Source organism: Lepidochelys kempii, chromosome 7 (assembly GCF_965140265.1).
Source record: "Lepidochelys kempii isolate rLepKem1 chromosome 7, rLepKem1.hap2, whole genome shotgun sequence".
NCBI lineage: Eukaryota > Metazoa > Chordata > Testudines > Cheloniidae > Lepidochelys > Lepidochelys kempii.
In genome coordinates, this window is record NC_133262.1 from 20,291,886 (window position 1) to 20,314,544 (window position 22,659).

The window sequence follows — 22,659 nt, forward strand, 5'->3', positions numbered from 1 at the left end:
CCTGTTCTTGCTTATGGAAAAGAACATAGATCTTTGAGAGATGAGGGAACTAGTTTGAGAAAAACATAACTGGCCTAAATCCCAGCTAGATTATCAAACTGAATCAGGCACTTTAAGATTTTAACTGGTTTGGACTGCCTCATTCTTCTCCCCATTTCAACATCTCTCTGCTTCTACAATATCCCTCTTTTTCTTTCTTTTTCTTTTTCTCATTTACTGCTAAGAGAATAGCCATAGTTGGTACCTGTAATACATACTGAAGAATGCTAGAGGGAGGTTGAGGAAAGACCTATGGAGAGGAGCAAAGAGAACAGTATGGAGAACTGTTACCTTTGCAGGGTTTGGTTACATTCTTAATCCAGTTTAGTCCTAGAGGCCTTTTTCTTACTTCAGCCCAAAATTCCTTTGCCAATGTTCCTCACCGTATCATAGTGTTTCTCAAAGTCTGAGAAAGGGCTGCTGCTGTTTGTTAGCGATTACACATTGTTATGACCGGATGACTGCTTGGTAGCCTATATAAAACTGTACCCAAAAGTCACCTACTACAGGATAGGCCCAACAAAGAAAATAACAAAACGCCACTAGCCATCACCTTCAGCCCCCAACTAAAACCTCTCCAACGCATCATCAAGGATCTATAACCTATCCTGAAGGACGACCCATCACTCTCACAGATCTTGGAACACAGGCCAGTCCTTGCTTACAGACAGCCCCCCAACCTGAAGCAAATACTCACCAGCAACCACACACCACACAACGAACCACTAACCCAGGAACCTATCCGTGCAACAAAGCCCATTGCCAACTGTGTCCACATATCTATTCAGGGGACACCATCATAGGGCCTAATCACATCAGTCACACTATCAGAGGCTCGATCACCTGCACATCTACCAATGTGATATATGCCATCATGTGCCAGCAATGCCCCTCTGCTATGTACATTGGTCAAACTGGACAGTCTCTATGTAAAAGAATAAATGGACACAAATTAAACGTCAAGAATTATAACATTCAAAAACCAGTCAGAGAACACTTCAATCTCTTTGGTCACTCGATTATAGACCTAAAAGTTGCAATTCTTCAACAAAAAAAACTTCAAAAACAGACTCCAACGAGAGACTGCTGAATTGGAATTAATTTGCAAACTGGATACAATTAATTTAGGCTTGAATAAAGACTGGGAGTGGGTGGGTCATTACACAAAGTAAAACTATTTCCCCATGTTTATTCCCCCCACCACCCGCCACTGTTCCTCAGACGTTCTTGTCAACTGCTGGAAATGGCCCACCTTGATTATCATTACAAAAGGTTATTTTCCCCTCGCTCTCCCGCTGGTAATAGCTCACCTTAAGTGATCACTCTCCTTACAGTGTGTATGGTAACACCCATTGTTTCATGTTCCCTATGTATATAAATCTCCCCACTGTATTTTCCACTGAATGCATCCGATGAAGTGAGCTGTAGCTCATGAGAGCTTATGCTCAAATAAATTTGTTAGTCTCTAAGGTGCCACAAGTACTCCTTTTCTTTTTGCGAACACAGACTAACACGGCTGCTACTCTGAAACATATAAAACTGTGTTAATAGTCTCAATTCAGTTCCAAGTGGATGGAGAAAACCCCCAATCCTCACTGGAACTCTTATTGGGCAGGCTCAGTAGAGCAGGGGTGGGCCAACTATGTCCCGGGGGCCACATTTGGCCCTTCAGACATTTTAATCCGGCCCTCAAGCTCCCGACTGGGAGTGGGGTCTGGGGCTTGCCCTGCTCCACATGTGCCGTGGCTCCGCACGGATTCCAGAAGCAGAGGCATATCCCCATTCCGGCTCCTACACGTAGGGGCAGCCAGGGGGCTCTGCACATTGCCCCCGCCTCAAGTGCTGCCCCCACAGCTCCCATTGGCCAGGAACTGTGGCCAATGGGAGCTGCAGGGACAGCACGTGTGGATGGCGCAGCATGCAGAGCCATCTGGCCGTGCCTCCACATACGAGTCAGAGCAGGGACATGCCGCTGCTTCCAGGAGCTGCTCGAGGTAAGCGCCGCCTGGAGCCTGCAGCCCTGACCCCCTCCCATGCCCCGACCCCCTCCCATGTCCCAACCCCCAGCCCTGATCCCCCTCCCACGCTCTGAACCTCTCGGTCCCAGCCCAGAGCACCCTCTTGCACCCCCAACCCCTCATCCCCAGCCGCACCCCAGAGCCCGCACCCCTAGCTGGAGTCCCCACCCTCCCCAACCCGCTGCCCCAGCTCGGACCCCCCCTCCTGCACCCTGAACTCCTTATTTCTGGTCCCACCCCAGAGCCTGCACCCCCAGCTGGAGCCCTCACCCCCTCCCGCACCCCAACCCCCAATTTCGTGAGCATTCATGGCCCACCATACAATTTCCATACCCAGATGTGGCCCTCAGGCTAAAAACTTTGCCCACCCCTGCAGTAGAGAGACCAAAAGATTTGATTGTGCAGGGAGCATAAACTCCCTTCTTGCATGTAGAGGTGGCTCCTTCAAGTCAGGATAAAGGCAGAACGGCAGGTCATGTTCTATTGGGGAAGATTACACCAGCACTGTCTGTGCTGTACCTGATCTGCAGGTAGTTATCAATCCGGCATCCTCCTTGAGCACACGCTATAAAATATAAACACCGTTGCTCTCTGAAGGTCTTGAACTGGTGAGCTGCATTATCTTCTGTTTCAGAGTAACAGCCGTGTTAGTCTGTATTCGCAAAAAGAAAAGGAGTACTTGTGGCACCTTAGAGACTAACCAATTTATTTGAGCATGAGCTTTCGTGAGCTACAGCTCACTTCATCGGATGCAACCGGATGCATCCGATGAAGTGAGCTGTAGCTCACGAAAGCTCATGCTCAAATAAATTGGTTAGTCTCTAAGGTGCCACAAGTACTCCTTTTCTTTTTGCGATTATCTTCTATGTTGCTGGAGACTGACAACAATGCACTCGCACTGACTTGCTCTGGCACTAGTTGCCACTTCAAGATGCTGACATGGACAATTACACACCATGCTGAAGATGTCCATGTTAACCTTATTTACTGCTGCAGGGCATTTCAGAATCTGTTTTAATGGCACATCCATTCAAGACAATGGGACAAAAGGGGTTATTTACATAGCATTGATTTGAAAGGATGTTCTAACCATCTTCAATTGCTGCTGAGACTCATCCTTGGCTTGGCAGTATTCCAGGGGGTTATGTACCACGTTCCCTTTTCTTCTTCTGTGACCCTGCTGGCCACCATTCATTTGTCCATGAAATTAGTAGAAATCAAGGACACACCAGTGCAGAGCATAGGAACTGTGTTGCTCCAGGAATGTCCAGGAGGTGCATTACCGTTAATCAGTAAGCAGGTGTGCTGTGCCTGGAGCTATCTGGAGTGTTTGGTAGCAAACAGTGTGCCCTTGTTGCCAAGAAGGCCAATGGCATTTTGGGATGTATATGTAGGGGCATTGCCAGCAGATCAAGGGACGTGATCGTTCCCCTCTATTCGACATTGGTGAGGCCTCATCTGGAGTACTGTGTCCAGTTTTGGGCCCCACACTACAAGAAGGATGTGGAAAAATTGGAAAGAGTCCAGCGGAGGGCAACAAAAATGATTAGGGGGCTGGAGCACATGACTTATGAGGAGAGGCTGAGGGAACTGGGATTGTTTAGTCTGCGGAAGAGAAGAATGAGGGGGGATTTGATAGCTGCTTTCAACTACCTGAAACGGGGTTCCAAAGAGGATGGATCTAGACTGTTCTCAGTGGTAGCTGATGACAGAACAAGGAGAATGGTCTCAAGTTGCAGTGGGAGAAGTTTAGGTTGGATATTAGGAAAATCTTTTTCACTAGGAGGGTGGTGAAACACTGGAATGCATTACCTAGGGAGGTGGTAGAATCTCCTTCCTTAGAAGGTTTTAAGGTCAGGCTTGACAAAGCCCTGGCTGGGATGATTTATTTGGGGATTGGTCCTGCTTTGAGGATGGGGTTGGACTAGATGACCTCCTGAGGTCCCTTCCAACCCTGATATTCTATGATTCTATGAATCTGGAGAGCTTGGTTAAGCATAACGTAGAGGTATGAAAATGGAAAGTGGAAGTCTTGCCACTCCTTTTGTACATTTGATTATAGTTCCTTTTAAGACAATTAGATATTCCCAATATGGCCAGTGGCCCTGCAACCCTCTCTGTTCTAATTCTGCTTGCTTAGCCACTGTGATGGGTGCTTTGCCAGTTTAGATTTATTTTCTTTTCCTACTGAACAACTAATTGGATGTCTTTTGAAGTTTGTTTTCTTTATGGGATTTTTTCTTGCTGGTTAAGAGTGTTCAGTATGCTTCCATTTAGTTAATGACCAGAAATTGTGCACAGCAGCAGTTCAATTGACCCCCAGTTTCTATCATCTAATACTTTTTTCATCAGCAGTTTCAACTGCTTCACCTAACCTTATCTTTAAAGGAACCATAACAATGGTTCAGTGGTAATGATAAAATAGTTGTACTTCATTAAACGGAGTCTTCATTTTATTTGTAATTTCAGCATGCTACTTCTACTCATCTATCACCAGAGCTTCATAACCGCCTTGGGGTGCTGTTGTTCCATAATATCCTGTCACATTTTTTCTGCATTTGGTGAATGAAATGGGCCAAAGCCTGAGGTATTTACTCAGTCCTTTCTCAGGCAAAACTCCCAGTGGTTTCAAAACGTGTGGGCAGTGAAAGAATTGTATTTGCCATATCTCAGCTATCAGGAGAGTAAATGAAACCACAACCATTTCTCTATACTGTCATTAAAATGGTAGACCATAAAGGCAATAGGAGCTGTCTTTAGAGCAAGGGACTGGGGTTTGGAACTCCTGGGTTATGCCACTGAGTTGTGCTCTGTACCTCAGTTTACCCATCTGGTAGAGGGACATCATCATCATCATCCCTGTCTCACTGAAAGGGTGAGGTGGTGGTGACGTTTAATTAACTTTAAAGTCCTTGAGATTCCCAGATGAAAACACTACATATGAACGATTATTGTAGACTCATCATCTGTACACCCTGTTGCATGGCAGCATCACTGCTGTGACTGTTCCTGTGTAGAACAGGTAGCAAATGTGGTTTAGTGTCAGTGTCAATGTCTCGACTTGTTGGCATCCTTTGAGTACAAAATCAGTATCTGGAGGAGGCATAGGGATCATTTTACATGAAACCCATTCATATACTCTCATAATCTTCCTTCTATTATCACATCCATTTGTGTTAAAGAGAATGAGTGTATTGACTGGATAAGCATGCCATGCTATGGACAGAGGGATCAGAGCAGTGATCACTCAGCCAGCTCTTTTAAAGTGAGGCCTTTTGGTGTTAGTTTCATATATAGGTATTTTTAATTGGATATGCTGCTGTTACTATGCAGAAGTGCTCTAAACTATTATCCCGTGGCTCAGAGATTACTCTTTGTAAAGGCAAAGTGAAATGCTGAAGGCTTGTCTTCTGAGGACAGCAAATCCACATCCTAATTTGACATGTGCTAACCTGTATAATTGTTTTCAGGTATTCATTGGTGAATTGCAGCCTTTTCACTCTAGGTCACTAGCTCATTTCCAGATGAAAGTCTTTACCATAAAATGGCTGTCAGTGGCTTATGTGAAATGACTTGGTAGCCTCTATAAAGCCCCTAGTGGACAGGTGATCATGCAACAAAACTGGCACCCTTATTGACAGTCTCATCAGAGAGGTGAAGGATTGAATGGGAATAAAATTAGTCCCTCAGGACCAGACATGAGTGTTAGTGATGTGGGAGGGGCTTGCCTTGCTGCTCCCTGTCCTGCACGTTTTCTGGGTAAATATGAATGGGATTATATGACAGAGTTTCCAGCAAACACAGGGGACTGGACTCCATGACCCAGGAGGCCCCTTCCAGTCCTGCTTTCCTAAATTGAGGATTTCAGTTTCCAGGGCTGCCGATCCAGCAACTTTCTTGCACAATAAAATTTAATTGAATATTAAAAGAAAGAAAAAATGCTACTAGGGAGGCTGATTCTTGGATGAACTTAATGCTCCAGGCCCCTGTGGGTTAGGGGAAGTGTCACCTTTTGTTCTTTTGCTGTAAGAGAAGCAGGGGTGAGCTAAGCACAACCTTAGACTAGCGACAACCATGCCCTTGGTAAATGAAAGAGATTGTTTTTAATTCACAATTCGTTCCCCTTTCTCATTGTTTGTGGGCTTTTAAACTATTCATTTGGGGGCTCTCTGCCTGGCCACAGGTGGAAGGCTGACCTGAAAGCCAGCAGAGATGCCGTTTCTAAACAAAGCTGGAAAAACAACAGTGGGCTGCTAAGAGTAAGGTGCCACCTCAGTGGATCTACCACTAGAGTGAAGCAGTCATCTTTACATAACTGGAGTTGATGATCCTGTATCCTAACATACAGCCTGAGGAAACTGGATCGTTCACCTGCTTAGAGCTATGGTATGTTTTTCTGCACTTTTTATGTGTGTGTGCACGCATGTACATGCATTTAGGAGCCTATACTCCAGTGCACTTTTCCAGCAATGTAAGTTGGTTCATGAAGCTAAAAGGTCTTTTCTAACTTTCCCTTGAGGTTCAAACTGCAATTTATTTGTAATTGAATTAGCTGGATGTATTCTAAGAGAATCACACTTCTAACAGAAACCCAAATGAAATATCCTTTCAGCAGACTTGGTGAGTTATCATCAGAGTTGAACTTATATTTTCCCTTCCATCATATGTTCTTTCTCGCTCCCTCATTTCTTCAGTGGGGCAAAGCTCTGTTGTGAGATATTCATCCTACAATGTCAGTTGTACCTGAGAGATATCTGCATCCTCAGTTTGCTTCCCTGCTTTTATGCTGCAAGCAGTCTTGGAATAAAAATTTTTCAAGCTAATTGCGAAGTGCTTCCTTTCATGAATAACCTGAGCTATACACATGAATAGCACAATTTGTAGTTGTCATGAGCTGTGGAGAGGGAAGATTAAGAAGGAAAGGCTCTTTAATTAGCAGTGTCCCATCCATTAGACTAGGTATTGTCAGCAGTTGGAGAAAGATAGACACCATAGAAATCAGACCTCTAAGTGGTCAAAGAATCATGTCCTCTTGTTAGCCAAAGTGTCAGCCTCCAGGCCACCTGCTTGGATGGGACCAGTTACCCAAGTACCCACATTCCACAGGAGCCAGCCTTGAGTGCCATGCTTGGCTGGGCTTCTGTGAAGCTGCTAGGAAGGCTAACTTATTTGGGGCCTGGAGCTACTCTGTGACTGTCTCTCATTCAAGGAGCTGTAATTACAACGCTAATATCGGGCCCTGGCACTTGTCCCTGATCACTTACCTAGTTAGATCTTTACATTGTGTTGTCACAGCTTTTGCAAAATAAAATGACCATTTTTCTTGCTGTAAAAATCCTTGATCTTTGGAGAAGTAACAGGCTATCAGGGATTTTCGCCTGTGATCCAAGATGGATCTTGGTAAATCCAGCCCTGTGGCTTTGTAGTGAGCACCATGCACTACTAATAACTCCAAGTTCAATATGCTGGACTCTTCACTTCTCAAGCTTGCAGGACTAGGAGCATAGAAAAGTCATTCGGTATAACCTGTGTAACAGGGAAGCATGTGGTCCCATAGTGACTGGTTTGACTGAATTAGAAGCAGTCTTTCTCAAGCAAAGAAGGTTGCAGAAAAAAGGGCATGGAGCGGGGAGAAGAGGAAGCCCATGCTCAAGTCCCTGATTTAAAAATTTCCTTAGAGGAGAACTGGATACAGAAAGGTGGGTATATTTTTGATTTAGCTGGGGCTTAGTGGTTTATATGAGTCAGGCCCAATGAGAGAGGATTGCTGTGAGCTGATGGACACAACGTGTTTTTTTTCTGGCCCTTCTTTTCTTGTGTCATCTCTACCATCCTAAGGCTTGATATGTTTGAAGTGTTCTCCATTTACACACGTGAGTGAAATGCAGCAGAAGAAAAGGGAGAGCAGAGAGAGGTCGATGGATTAGCTGTCTGAGGGGGTAATTCTCTCCTTCTCCCTTGTTAAATTCACAAGAGAGCTAATAATATTAGCAGTAAAGAGAGAAGAGACTGTGTTAATTTAAAAGTAAAGCCAAAAAAGTCTTTTCCTGCTTCTTTTATCCCCAGAAATAGATTTTGTGCTCTGTGAGCTACTCGGCTAAAGGCTAAATCATATTGTGTTGTACATATTAACTGGAAACAAAGCAAGTCTCAACAGATGCTTGAGCAGATGCCAAATGTCAAATTTGATGGGAAATGCTTAATTGCTTCTCGCAAACCTTTTGTTTCTCTGAAAGTGCATCCCTCACAGTGTAAAACACCTTCTCTCTTTCAAACATCAGTTCAGAGCTCCAGCCCTGGGGCTCCCTGTCCAGTGGAACAAGCCAGCAGACTCCAATGAGGAAGTCTGGCAAAAGAACTGGATTGTGTTGTGTAAAATCTGTTGGGGTTTTTGGTTCTCTTTTTGTTGGTATGTTTATTTTGGCTGGTTGGTTGGTTTGTTTTTGCAGAGCTGAGACACATTTTTACACCTTTGTTAGGGATATTTCTGCTCAGTTTTCCTCCAGAGGATCATCTTCATTATTTATTTTTCTTTTATGTCCACCAGCCCATTTCCCCCAAGATCAACTTCCCATTGTACACCTCCATATTTTGTATAAAAACCCACTATGTCCCAAGAACACTCACTGCAATTTGCAGTACAGCAGGGATACAATAACAACAATACTTAGCTGTACCACTTGGAAACCCCACAGTGACTAGCTCACCTAAAGTATGTAGAAAGGTGGAGGCCAGAACGTTCATATATGGCCTATAATTTTTGGGTGCCCCAGGTTTTGAAGCCCTATTTTAGACACTTAAGGGATTGATGTTCAGAGATGCTGAGGACCCAGAAATTCAACTGAAGCTCTGTTCCTTTTAGAAAAAAAAACAAGAGGGTCCTATGAACAAGAAAGTGGGAGAAAGAGCTCTGGAGACACAAAAGGCTGCCCTGTTTATATTGACTCGTGTGGTTATATACTGTTCCTTGCTGCACCAGGAAAAAATGAAACCTCAGAGAGAATTTCACTGCTTAATTTTGGATGCCTGTTGATTATCTGTCCAGCTGTGTGTGGACCCTCATTCCTGCCACAGTCAACTTGTTTCTTTCTATAGCAAGGAAGTTGTATAAGAGAGGGCACAATCTAACAGAGATGTCTTTCTAAAACATATGTCCTAGTTCAGCTGCAAGCTGTTAGGCTAGATGCAGGAATCATGGGGTCTGTTATACAGGATGTCAGACAAGATGATCATAATGGTCCCTTCTGGCCTTAAAATCTATGGGTGTACTCCTGGCACTATTTAAGTCAATGGGAGCTTTGCCATTGACTTCAGTGGAGCTCGGACTTCAGCCTATGAATCTATGAAACTTCTTCCAAAGAGCACTGGTTACTGGAAGCAGAGTTGTCTGTAATTTCATTGCAAGCCGATGGGGCATACGGGAAAGCTTCATCTGTCATGTGAAGTGACCGCAAACCGAATGGACAGAGTGGAAACAGAGTGACCCTCTTGCACTGGTTGAGTTAGGGGAGCCAATCAATCTAAGCAAAATATCACTAAAGTTTAATCAAGACAGATGTCGGATCCAGAGTGTTTGACTGGAACCACCACAGACGAGAGCCCCTCCTTTCCTAGCATTAACATCCTCCACACAGGTTTCAGAGTAGCAGCCGTGTTAGTCTTTATCTGTGAGCTGTAGCTCACGAAAGCTTATACTCAAATAAATTTGTTAGTCTCTAAGGTGCCACAAGTCCTCCTTTTCCTTTCATCCTCCACACATTTATCTAAAGGATAATAGAGGTGATTGTTAACAGCTCTGTGGTCTGCCTGGAAGAACAGAAGAGGTGACTTTACTGTTATGTGGCAAGTCCTTGCGAATCAATAACTAGGAGAATGACAAGGGGACTGCATGTCTTAGATTATAGAACTTGTAGCTAAAGTGCTGTTCAAAAAAGGGATTATTTCCTGTTTTTCTTTGTTCAGCAAGGTGGAAATAAAGGGGCCACCTTCTTAATTGTTGTCTGGAGCTCTTTGAATCATACGTTGTTGGCTAGCAGCCTGCAGTAGCAAATGATCATTTTGTCCAAACTGGTGAGCACAGGGGAGAATGAGATGCAAGAGGCATGTACATGTGAGGGAGTGTGTGTGTGTGGCTACATCCACACTGCAAAAAAAAATCCCCCAAAAGAAGCAACGAGTCTCAGACCCCAGGTCAATTGACTCAGGTTTGCATAACAGGGCTAAAAAAAAGCAGCGTAGATGTTCCCACGCAGGCTTAGGGTTGCGCCTGAGGGCTGAGGCAACACGCACCACACAGAGCCGTACGGCTGCGCCTCCGCCTAGGTGCTGAGGGACATGTCACTGCTTCCAGGGAGCCCCACAAGGTAAGCACCGCCCAGAGCCCACTCCCTGCATCCCCTCCCACACCCCAACCCCCTGTCCTGAACCCCCTTCCACACCCATACTCCCTCCTCGAGCCCACACCCTGCAACCTGCCCCCCACACCCCAACCCCCTGCCCCAGCCTGGAGCCCCTTCCCACACTCTAAGAAAAGGAGTACTTGTGGCACCTTAGAGACTAACCAATTTATTTGAGCATAAGCTTTCGTGAGCTACAGCTCACTTCATCGGATGCATACTGTGGAAACTGCAGCAGACTTTATATACACACAGAGATCATAAAACAATACCTCCTCCCACCCCACTGTCCTGCTGGTAATAGCTTATCTAAAGTGATCATCAAGTTGGGCCATTTAAGCTATTACCAGCAGGACAGTGGGGTGGGAGGAGGTATTGTTTTATGATCTCTGTGTGTATATAAAGTCTGCTGCAATTTCCACGGTATGCATCCGATGAAGTGAGCTGTAGCTCACGAAAGCTTATGCTCAAATAAATTGGTTAGTCTCTAAGGTGCCACAAGTACTCCTTTTCTTTTTGCAAAGATAGACTAACACGGCTGTTACTCTGAAACTTCCCACACTCTGGAGCCCTAATTTCTGGCCCCACCCTGGCACCTGCACCCCCAGCCCAGAGCCTTATCCCCTCCCGCACCGCAACCCCCTGCCTCCTAACCCCTCATCCCCGGCCCCACTCCAGAGCCTGCACCCCAACCCCCTTCTCCCAGCCCGGTGAAAATGAGCAAGTGAGTGAGGGTGGGGGAGAGTGAGCGACAGAGCGGGGGATGGAATGAACAGAGGCGGAGCCTCAGAGAAGGGGTGGGGCTGGGGGCAGGGCAAGTGTCAAGGTTCCTCCCCCACTCTGAACTCTAGGGTACAGATGTGGGGACCTGCATGAAAAACCTCCTAAGCTTATCTTTACCAGCTTAGGTCAAAACTTCCCCAAGGTACAAAATATTCCACCCGTTGTCCTTGGACTGGCCGCTACCACCACCAAACTAATACTGGTTACTGGGGAAGAGCTGTTTGGACGTGTCCTTCCCCCCAAAATACTTCCCAAAACCTTGCACCCCACTTCCTGGACAAGGTTTGGTAAAAAGCCTCACCAATTTGCCTAGGTGACTACAGACCCAGACCCTTGGATCTTAAGAACAATGAACAATCCTCCCAACACTTGCACCCCCCCTTTCCTGGGAAATGTTGGATAAAAAGCCTCACCAATTTGCATAGGTGACCACAGACCCAAACCCTTGGATCTGAAAACAATGAAAAAGCATTCAGTTTTCTTACAAGAAGACTTTTAATAAAAATAGAAGTAAATAGAAATAAAGAAATCCCCCCTGTAAAATCAGGATGGTAGATATCTTACAGGGTAATTAGCTTCCAAAACATAGAGAACCCCTCTAGGCAAAACCTTAAGTTACAAAAAAGATACACAGACAGAAATAGTTATTCTATTCAGCACAATTCTTTTCTCAGCCATTTAAAGAAATCATAATCTAACACATACCTAGCTAGATTACTTACTAAAAGTTCTAAGACTCCATTCCTGGTCTATCCCCGGTAAAGACCAGCATATAGACAGACACAGACCCTTTGTTTCTCTCCCTCCTCCCAGCTTTTGAAAGTATCTTGTCTCCTCATTGGTCATTTTGGTCAGGTGCCAGCGAGGTTACCTTTAGCTTCTTAACCCTTTACAGGTGAGAGGAGCTTTCCCCTGGCCAGGAGGGATTTCAAAGGGGTTTACCCTTCCCTTTATATTTATGACAGCAAGGGTGTTTGCTTTTGTGCGATTAGAAAGTTGGCAACCCTACGTGGGCTCTGAAGTAAAGGGGGTAGGTCTCAGGGCCCAAGCTCCAGCCCAGCCCTTTGTCCCTCCTCTTCCCTCTGAGGCCCCGGCCCCCAGCCAGACCAGAAGCTGTAGCCCGGCCCAGGTAAGAGAGGCCCAGGGAGCCCAGGCCACCGTAGGCTGCCACAGACCCTCCACCTACCTGGAAGACATTGCAAAAACCTCAGTGCAGAATGCAATTGCTCACTTACTTCTCCTGGGGAGCACGTTCCAGCTGTGCTCTTGACCTATTGGGGTTTTGGTCCTGGGCACCTAAGACACCTCCTCTCTCACTCTACCCATCACTGAGAAAAGCGGCGCTTAGGCTGACATTCCCCAGCTTTGTACTGAGCTGGAGTTTGCTGATCTTCTGGGCACATGGCGAAGCTGATGGACTGTATTTGCCAAGGCATCCTTCTTCTGAGGAAGTGCTTGAGTAGGATTTGTTGGTGTTGTTAGTTTTCTTTCTTTCTTTTTGGTGTATTTTTGGACACACTTATTGTGGGTCTGTGTTAGGTGCATTAAAATGTGAGGAATGTGTGTGCATGGGAGAGAGAGAGAGAGGGAGGTGTTTTGTACACATGAGGTGGCTCTCTCTGGGAACATCTACACTGCTATTTTTAGCCCTATAGAGCAGAGGTTCCCAAACTTTTCTTATTGCGTACTTCCTTCCAGATCTACCAGCTGCCTGCATATCCCTACCCTTATCATTACTGATAGTTATGGTGCGATGTATACAACTGAAAAAAAAACCCCTAAGTTCTGAGCTCAGTTAAACTGGACAGTTGCTGGGCAACTGAACCCACTCTGTACGGTGATTGGAGATGAGAGCTCTGTACGTCATCGTGTCTTTGTATCTGTGTTCTCACTGGTACATCTTGAAGTAAATTAACTACCGTATTTTATATAACAAATTCCCACAGGGTTTTAAAGCTTAATCTGAGGAGCCTATTATGAAAATGCAAGAAATAAAATAATAAATAAAATCCACCATTGCACAATTTCTCCTGCTTAACCCCCAGAGATGTCTCGCATACCCACAGGGATCCATGTATCACAGTTTGGGAACCCCTGTTCTATAGCAGTGGTTCTCAATCTTTCCAGACTACTGTACCCCTTTCAGGAGTCTGATGCGTCTTGCATACCCCACGTTTCACCTCACTTAAAAACTACTTGCTTACAAAATCAGACATAAAAATACAAACGTGTCACAGCACACTAGTATTGAAAAATTGCTGACTTTCTCATTTGTACCATATAATTATAAAATACATTGATTGGAATATAAATATTCTACTTACAAGTCATTGCTGTATGAAATTTTAGTTTGCACTGACTTCGCTAGTGCTTTTTATGCAGTTTGTTGTGAAACTAGGCAGATACCTAGATGAGTTGATGTACTCTTTGGAAGACCTCTGTGTACCCCCAGCAATGGCGGATTAGCCACTGGCCCATGGGGTGGGGCTGTGGGTGGGGCCACAGGCGGAAGGGGCACAACAGAGGTGGGGCCGCAGGCAGAACAGGTGGGGAAGGGACCCCCACTTGCTCCGGCCGAGGGCCCTGGGTAACCTTAATCCGCTTCTGACCCCCAGGGGTAGATGTACCTCTGGTTGAGAACCTCTGCTCTAGAGCAAGCTGGGGAGCCCAAGGCAGCTGACCCAGGCTCTGAGACTCGCTGCCTCAGGTCTTTTTCTGCTCTGGAGATGTATCTTCTGATGGGAGGTGATTCTGTGAGATCTTCCTTAATGAATTGCTAATTAAACTGAAGGAGGCTCCCTGAGTCGACTTTTCGTTGTTTGTCTGTCGCTCATCAGTCCAATCAGTATTTATGCTCTGCTTTTCTATTGCCACCTCGAAGTTATTGTTCAAATCATACTCACACAAGCATTTCTCCCCCCGCCCCCAATTCCTTGCTTAAACCCTGCATTGCTTGAGGTCTGAAATCTTGAGATGCAGGGGGCTCTGAATCACTCCAGAAACTGGAATTAAAGTGCTGGAGAGGGAAAACAAATGACACCTCCTTTCATCAGTCTAACAATGCCCTGAGGCTGCAGTCGAAATTGTCACCCCTGTATTGTATTCCTCAGCTCTTGGCAAGAAATCGCAGAGCCAGGGCCCTGCTGTCTCCTTCCTTGAATCAGTTTTTCATGTTTTCCCATGAAAACTGAAAATCCTAGAGCTGTTGCCTGGCTGTATTCCAGAGATCCCATCTACACTGCCAAATCAGCCACATCAGGGAAACATTGATATGGTTCAGTCTTTTGGTGTTTACACTATGGAATGGAAATAAACAGGATGTTGGAACTTGACAACTGAATGGAACGTAGGAAGCAAGAGGTCTCCCATGGGACTTCAGGGTTTTTTTGAGGAGGCATGGCCCAAAATGCAAATCAGAATATCACTCTGGCGATGGCAATTGTTTTTGTGGGAGCGTCTGTGGCAATAAAATACAAGCTGGCCATGGCTGTACAGATTGTGTAGGGAAGGTATAACTAGTGTCAACAGTGGAGTTGCCTGAAAAATGTTTTAATCTAAACTGTTTTTTGACAGAAAATTTGATTTTTGATGGAAATTTTTCACAAAAACTGTCTGCTTTCTGTAGACATTTTCAGTGGAAAACAGAAAAATGCTTGAAAAAATGAAATCTTTCAATTGGCTATTCTGCTGCGATGCCTCATGGGAGTTGTAGTTCAGTTTCCTCATGTCCCCCTTCTCTATGAGCCAGGCTTCCCCGTTGGGCTACATCTCCCATGATGTACCTCAGCCAGCGACTCCCTTGGTGCAGCTGCCTGCCCTCATGATGAGGGGCGAACATGATGCTCCATAGGAGATGTAGTCTGACCAGGTCACCCGCCCTATAGAAAAGCATGGGAGCACAAGGTGCGTGCTCTGCAATGCTCATGTGACCCCACAACAGCATTTCCAAATTGAATTATTTCAGTTTCAGCCAAAATGTTTTAGTTTTTTATTTTTTTTTTGCCATAAAATCGAACTTTTCAGCAGAAAACTGACTCCCCCCCCCCCCTTTTTGTCAAAATGCAGGTAAGTACTGAGAGGCACAAGTAAAGCTCTTGTGTTAGTAGGACTGAAAAAGTGGCCCACTGCATGATAGTACATTAGCAGAGCAGTAAGGGGGACTCCAGGTTGAATTATAAGAGATGTTGCAGGTCCAAGTGGAGGTGAATAACAGAGCTGTGTGGTACAAGACTGATAAAGAGGAGGAATCTAAGTCAATATTGAGTTGTCGTTTTGGGACATCTCCCATAAGGCTTGCCCAGCGTTGTCCAAGTAGTTTCAGTCTCTAACTTCACAAGAAACAACAACAAAACCTGCACTGTTCTGTGGTGGGGCAGATAACTCCCCCATCCAGCCAAGAAGAGACTAAAGGGAGGAATCCGGCCAGGTTCGGGGCAGTACTTCATAACAAACTAAACTGGGGCACAGGGCCCCCAGCCTGGGACTCTGGATTACTGACTGAGAAATAGAAGCATTGCCAGTCTGAGCCCTCTGACAAAGATGGGCTGGTGGTTTTCTTTCCTTTGAACCCCTGGGACTAAGCTTTGGCTTTAGTCATGCAGAAGTGTAGGAGTTAAGACTTCCTTCGGGGGCCTGAAAGACTGCGTCCTCTTTCTGACATGAAACTGCAGGGAGCTTGGCCTCCCTTCCACGTCGACTGCTTTGTCCTCCCAAAAATGGGGGCGGGGGGCAATTCTAATCTTGAAAGCTGTACCTCAGACCTAGAAACCAGTCCACAGGACCACTGTCCTCACCCCATGAGGTTACTCAGGAGACTTAACCCTCAACACCTTCCTTAGCAAATAACATATGGCAGCTATTTAAAAAGTTCTATGAAGGTAACGAGTGTGTAAAGGGTGGGAGCTTTGAAACAAGAGCAATTTATTGAGGAATAGCATGGGGTAGATGATTCATTCTCTTCTTCTAAGCTGCCTCTCTGTTGTCTCTCTCTTCACAATATTTCTTGTCCCATCCAATTATTGCTAGTTGCAAACTGCATGTTGAATATACATGGGTGATAAATGAATTCTTTGCTTTCGTTGTCTCGCTCTTTATTTTGACAAATGATTCTCCTGGGCTCCAGAGTTATTGTTTTTCCAGATTTCCCCAGATGTTTTCCTGATTCTTCACTTGCAAGGTGTCACGCCTCAGACTTCAAAGTGCTGTTGGTGCATTAATTCCTTAAACATGAAAGGTGACACCACTCTGGAGGAGAGGAAGGGATATAGGTAGGTTCATTCATTCATGTGGGATTTCAAAGGCATGCAAAGCTATGCAGTACGCCAGACATTTACAAAGCTTGACAGTTCACTTCCCCTTCACTGTGTATATATGGCAGGATTACAGCAGCCTGTAGCATTGCATTCTCTGGAATGACATCAGCATAGAAAGAATACATTGAACTATATAATGTGGTACAGGATAAAATGAACCTGGATTTGCCCTTCTGGAAATGGGCTGTTTTCTAACTGTTTCCTCTCTCCTAAGAACACTAACTTGCTGACCATCTTGTTGGGCATCAGATGATGCATCTGATGCATGGGCATCAGATATTGTTACCCACATTTGGATGCTCAGAATTACACTGTGGCTCAGATGTTCTCTCCCATTGGACCTTAATATTTAGAGCATCTTCCATCTCATCTAGAAAAAAACCCAGAGTGTTCACTTTGATGTGTAAAGTCTGCATTAATGAAATGACTGAATTAACATTTGGAGCTACTTGGGGAGGAGAGCAAGGGGAACTGTTGGCCTATATTTAATCATATTAATAAACCCTCTCAGTTTGCACATGCTCAGCAGCGATATGATAGAATTTGGCCTCTAAATTCTCTGAACAGTCAGTCTCGGTTGTGCCTGCTTCATTCCCACACAGTTTCTATGAGCTAAACAGGCTACACATGTGCCATCCCCACAGAGTGACTGAGCACGCTTCTCCTCGGACGGCAGAGGAAGAGCAGGACTTGGCCTTCCGTTGCTCCTTCTGGAAGCCAGGGGTTGCTGGGCACACCAGGCACAGGAATTGAGAGCAGAGAAACTGTCTCTCACGTGCGGTCAGTGCTTTCATTGCTGATGCCCGGGTAGAGAAGAGGAAAAGGGGAAAGCTGCAGTGGGGTGAGGAGTCAGGACTGGAGGGAGTGGTGAGGAAGAAGATTGGGAGGAAGAGCTGAGTGGTGGTGGCAGAGGAGACTGCAGCTGGGACAGACAGGTTGGAGGGGATGAGGTTGAAGGGGTCAGGCTTGGGAGTGACAGGAGCACAAGAGTCTGTAATTACTGGAGTTTACGTCTTCAGAACCTGGAATAGAACCCAGGATTCATGAGTCTCAACATTCCTCTGCTATCAGCAAATAGCTGTGAAACCCACTGGCAAAATGAGTGCCTCATCTCCTTCTAGTGCAGAGGTGGGCAAACTACGGCCCGCGAGCCACATCCAGCCTGCGGGACTGTTCTGCCCAACCCTTGAGGTCCCAGCCCGGGAGGCTAGTCCCCAGCCCCTCCCTCACTGTCTCCCCTCCCCCGCAGCCTCAGCTCGCTGTGCCGCCAGTGGGTCTGTGAGCTCTTGCCAGGCAGCACGGTGGTGTGGCTCCGGCTGGGTGGCGTGGCTGACAGGCCTGGTGCTCTGAGTGGCATGGTAAGGGAGCAGGGGCGGGGGAGTTGATAAGGGGCTGGGAGACCCAGGGGGCAGTCAGGGGACAGGGAGCAGAGGGCAGTTCGATAGGCGTGGGAATCCCCGGAGGCCTGTCAGGAAGCAGGGTGTGGATAGGGGTTGGGGCAGTCAGGGGACAGGAAGCAGAGGGGTTGGATGGGGATGGGGGTGAGGTCCTGGGGGGCAGTGAGGGGCGGGGGTTCCTGGGAGGGAACACACACAAAAATGGCATTAAATGAATGTTAAGGTTGCAAAGTCAAATATTCAGAAGTACAGAAATACAGAGTTAAGGTTGCCTGTGTAACCTTAATTTGTCCCCTTTGTTTGTATGCATTATGGTAGAGTCTTTAGTTACATGATCACATACCATTTTTCCATGGGACATCTGTTTTATTTAATGCATAAATCAAAGCTGTATTGTGAATGAGGCTGTTATCTGTAGGAGCCCTGTGTCAATTGTTCCAAAAGTTGGAAGGAGTGTAGTGAATGGGGTTGGGTATTGCAGGAAGAGAAAAGATGGTCTCATAGTTCAGGCAGTTGAATGCTGCCCTGGAAAATTGATTCTGTCCTTGCCTGTGTCACAGAGATCCTAGGTAATGCTAGTCAAGTCACTTGAACCTAACTTTTCCTAGGTGGGAGGCCATTAATATGTTCCTCATATTCTGGATTCCCAGTGGGAGATCTGGGCTCTGATTTACAGTAATGCTGAGCGCTCACAACAGCAACTGAAGTCAGTGGGAGCTGTGCTTTGAACATATAAAGAGCTATAAAATGCTCAATTATCTGAAAAATCAGGCCATAAGCACTTCAAATTGGACACCCAATATTAGCGTACACTTTTGACATGAATGTCTCTGTGCCTCTGCTCCCCATCGGTAAAATGTTTTGAAGATACATCCATTAATGTTCCTGAAGCACTCAGACGCTACAGAGATGAGCACCATAGAAAAGCCCACGAGGAAATCAATAATTCTGTGTTCCGAACAGACTTTGACTGGCATGCAGTAAATAGGGCACAGAGTCACCGGTGAAGAGTATAGTTAAAACAACACATTGAAAAGCTGCTCACCATCTAACATGTGGGCTGAATGACATAGCAGTTCTATGGAAAAATTTACATGTGGTCATGTAATGAAAGACTGTATCACAATACATACACACAAATCCATATGCATTGCACAGACAACCTTAACTCTGCATTTGCTAACATTTGATTGCTTAGAATTTCACCCTTAATGTTCTTTTAATGTGTTTTTTGTATGTAATATACTTATATTTCTGTCCACTGCTATGGAACAGGACTAGCAACAACAGTGTTTAAATAATGTTATTTCTAATACAGTGTCAACCATAGCTGGCCAGGGCATAGACCTGTAATTCCTCCTTGTTCCTTGAGTCAGTGGGCCGATTTACATATCAAATTTCCCCATGTGGGAGGAGCATGTCATGCCACAGTCCTCTGCCAATGTTGTAAAGTGGCTCTCCCAGGGTATGTCTACATGACAACAACAACAACAAACCATAGCAGCAAGCCTCAGAACCTGGGTCTACAGAGTCAGGCCCTGGGGCTCACTCTATTTCACTAAAAATACCCATGTAGATGTTTGGGTTCAGCTGGAGCTTGAAACTCACCCATCTCCCCAGGCTTCAGAGCCACCTTACAGCCCAAGCCCAAATGTCTACACAGCTATTTTTAGTGCAACAGCATGTGCTCGAGTCTGTAGACCCAGGCTCTGAGACTTGCTGCTGCAGAAAAAGGGAACTTGCTGTGTAGATGTACCCTCACACACACTATATTTTTTTCCACTAAGCTAGGCAAATGAATTCCCTGGTTGTTCCGTTCGGATTCACACAGTGTTCTTCCTTTTTATAAACTGTGGACCACATCCTGCAGGGTGCTGACCACCTTGTTGTCCTAATGCAGTCATTGGCAGGGAGTTATTTGGCATTTTGAAAGAGCCGCTCAACACCTCACAGGATCAGGCCTTAAATTATTGGCATAACTGCAGCAACTAGAAATTGCAGGAAAAGAATAGGGGGGGCTTCACTTTTTCTTCTTTTGAAAGACTGGTTCTTTTATTCTCCTACCATACAAAATTGCTGTAAGAGTTGTAACATTTTTCTCTGATTACATTGATTATTTTCCTTGACACTGTTTGAGAGCCTCATTGCTGGGAGAATATATGTGGTTTTGGCTTGGTTTTTTTTTCCCCCTCACACAAAATGCTCTTGGGAATTGATTCTGAGGCAGTGGTAATCTAAAGTAACAGAACAGGCTTGAAATGAGAGGAGGAGTACACTGATATTGTCCCTGTGTGGGATTTCCTGACTTCTAGCTGGTCCCCTTCATTATCTTTATTTATTCAGGTAGAAACCTATCGAGATTATAATCTTTTCTTCCGGGGACACTTGTCCATATCTAGCAGCTCTGAATAACAATACTCCAGTCCTGAACCTGTCTCAAGGGTGAGACAGCCTGTTTCCTTTTGACTGTTTGCAAACAGTTTTGCTGCTCTGGAAAGTGGTAAATTGTTTCTGTGTTTGTTCTACGCAGCTCAGTAAATCTTTCCTTTCTTGCTCAGATTCCAACTACGACTGTTCTAAGGATTTGTGAAAATTGCCCAGATGGGGATTGCAGTGGGGAGTGCCAAACAGCCAGTAAGTCACTCATTCATGGAGCAAGCAAGAGCGCAACTTGAAATCATGGCCCAGCTCCTCTTGGGGACTCTTCCAAGCTCCTGTCAGAGCTCTGATGACCCCCTCCCATTTCTTTCATTATATTCCTCTGACCTTGCATTGTGTCGGCTGATCTTGTGACCTGAGAAGGACTGGATATCATCTCCTTCTGGGGCTAGCCAATGACATAGGGGCAAGGGGTCACTGCAGCATTCGTTCCTTTTCCCTATGGGCCTGAACATTCACCTTGACAGATTTTCATCCTGGCAGCTCTTCGTCCTCCACCCTGCCAGCTCTTCCGTCCCTTCTAGGTTCCATATAGATAAATCTTGACCAAAAAAGCTTGACAAAAAAACTGGATCTGAACACTTGTCAGTGTTTTCTCCTTGCTTAAAATAAGCCTTCTCTCTTTCTTTTATTTTTTCCCTGATTTGGTCAGATGATGATTTTGAGGAGGCAGGTGAAGGTGGAAATTAGTCAACACGTAGCAGAACAGTGTTATCATCAAGGAAGAAGAGTTGTTCCATGATGCAAGGGACTGGTGGTGAGATGGAGCAAAGGAATATTTAGTCTGGATTCCAAGAAACACTTCTTGGAATATGAAATTCTCTTAAGCTATGGAAGAATCTCCCAAAGGAAGCCCTCCCTATTGCCTGCCTCCTTTAGAATTGGGCTGGATACAGTGCTGAACAATCTATAGTAGGAAGTCCTGAAGGTAACATCAGTTGGTGTCCAATTTAAATGACTTTCTTTGCATTCTATGTTGTGTTGCTCTAAATAGGTGGTTCTACAGAAATGTTGTACTCCACACCTGCAATGTGTGATTTTCTGACACTTACAGTTTCATTGTTTCTAAAGCAAATTTCTTCAAACATGCATGTTTAGGTGACAAGTCAGATGTTTTAAAAATATAGTGACATGGAGCTGTGTCAGAAAGGGCTAAATTCTGCTCTTGACTATGTCAATATCAATCTGGAGGTAGCTCTGTTGAAGGCAGTTGAGTTACTCTGGGTTGACGCTGGTATAACAGCGAGCAGGATTTGGCCAAAGTGTCTGAAAAATGTCTTTCCAGTGTGTCCCTAAGAACCCCTCAATGCCAACTGACAAAGTGTTCACTGTTTTGTAACTGGTTTCAGAGTAGCAGCCGTGTTAGTCTGTGTTCGCAAAAAGAAAAGGAGTACTAGTGGCACCTTAGAGACTAGCCAATTTATCTGAGCATAAGCTTTCGTGAGCTATAGCTCACTTCATCGGATGCATTTTTTGTATGCATGTTTTGTAACCACAACTCCTAACGAGTGTAACAAACTCACTATGCCTAACGCACTGCTTTCATGGTATTTATCCATAAATAGTGTTTTGTAAGGTATCTTATGTCCTACTCATCCTGGAAATCATTGCAAGATGTTTTTTGCAAGATGCAAACAGGTTTTGTCAGACAAAAGGATGTAGATTCAACTGTTTGCCCTTGCTTATATGTAGATTAAGCATTGTAAGTCACCTCAATGCAAGCCCCATTTTGCACATGGAGTCAACATGAAGATGTGAAGGCATCCTGGAGCCAGCACATCAGGAAGGGAACCAGGGGGGTCATCCCGAATGGGCACAAAACAATAAGTTTTGGAAAATATAAGGAGCAGCAAAAAGCCATTTTGGGATCCATTCATGGAGGAAACCCCTTGAAGGATATGGGGTATTCATAAAAACTTGGATCCTGGTTTTGACTGAACCACCAGCAGCTCTCTCAAACACTAAATCCTTGGGAGAAAATTTACTTTATTAAATAGAAAAGGTACCATTGATAAGTGTATTCCTAAGCCTGTGTTTTATGTTTTGTTTTGAATGTGTAAAAATTGCGGTTTCTACTCATTATCCTAACTCACTATCTTGTAAAACTTAACCTTTGATAATAAACTTATCATTGTTTCACTATAAATATGTTTCAGTGCTGAAATGTTCTGAAGGGCCTGATCCTGCATTGAACCTGTCAACCTATGTGTCCCCTGTGTCTTTGGAGACAATTACCTGGACATTTCTGTGTGCATCCAGTGATGGGCTGGCTGTT

At 45.1% G+C, this 22,659-nt stretch overlaps 1 protein-coding gene and 1 long non-coding RNA gene across 5 annotated transcripts in view; both read left to right on the forward strand.

Moving 5' to 3' along the window:
• The window catches only part of GRIP2 (glutamate receptor interacting protein 2), a 480,102-nt gene that overhangs the window by 200,408 nt on the left and 257,035 nt on the right, over positions 1-22,659 (forward strand). The gene's annotated exons all lie outside the window — the stretch shown is intronic.
• Positions 17,227-22,413, forward strand: LOC140914144 (uncharacterized). Its single transcript, XR_012159783.1, has 3 exons — positions 17,227-17,328; positions 20,504-20,579; positions 21,037-22,413. It is a non-coding gene; the product is annotated as an uncharacterized lncRNA (long non-coding RNA).